We start from the raw sequence: 1167 nt of genomic DNA on the forward strand, positions 1-1167 counted from the left end.
GGGAGAGCTAAAGATCACCCGGCTAGTGACAGATATATTGTTATTTCATGACCGGCTTAGAGGTGCATGTGGGTGGGTGATAGGAAAACTTTGGCAGCTTCAAGACGGCAAAAGTGGCTTTAAAAAAAGGTTGGTAAACATTAAAACATTGGTCTTCCCCCACTATACTCAACAAAAATTATTTGGAATTTAGTTACGCATTATGGCGTTTCACCACAGGTGCTAGCATTTTATATGATTCCTTGCCCGAATAAACACCCAACAAAGCCAAATGTGTTCTCAAAGGCTGAAATCATACGTACTTCTTTGTTCTCCTACTATTTCAGTAACTATTGCAGAACAATCGTAACATTTTAGTATCGGTTACAATCTATCACTGTTTGTACATGCCTGTTTGTTGCACCCAACACATTATTGTGTTTTACTCATAGATGTACACTATGGTTTTACTACAGGTGCTAGTATTTTATAGACTCCCTTGCAAGATTGAAACTCTAAACACAGCCAAATATGTTTTGTTTTTTTATTGCGCCTTCATCATTTTGTCTCTGTACCTTAACATTTATGTAAGCCTTGTGTAAGGCCTACAGTATAATAAATTACAATAATAAAAGGCAAGCTCAATGCGTTTTACAAACTATATATCCCTATCACCCAAGCAGACCCTAGAAAACTCAGAAACATTCTTTGTGTCTTGGGAAGCATACACTGCAAGCAGTAGTTAAGCTCTTAAAAGCTAACAAACTGACACGATCTTTAGCTCTGTCTAAATCCCCGTTGATCTAATCATCATTTCCAACTGTGGGGGAGTTAGGACAATTCATGAAAAGTGCATGTCCCAATAACGCTACGCCGGGCCCCTGGAGGGATCCAATCCACAACCGTTCGCTTAAGAGTCCAACAGACTAACCAGTAGACTGACCACGGACACGTGCACACTTGGTACCGTGCCGTATCGGTGCTGCCAACATGATGAGTTTAAATAAGTGGCTCTGACATTTGATCTTGCTCCAGCTCCTTTTTACTTTTACCTGTCTCGTTATCTTTGTCGTCCCGTCTTTGCCCACTGTGGAACATTCGAGATGAGTCATATATTATACATATTACATGTACCGGGTATGTATAATATATTATAATAATGTATGACCATATAATAATATTTCTTAT

This window comes from Aplysia californica, unplaced genomic scaffold (genome assembly GCF_000002075.1).
Source record: "Aplysia californica isolate F4 #8 unplaced genomic scaffold, AplCal3.0 scaffold00306, whole genome shotgun sequence".
NCBI classification, from domain to species: domain Eukaryota; kingdom Metazoa; phylum Mollusca; class Gastropoda; order Aplysiida; family Aplysiidae; genus Aplysia; species Aplysia californica.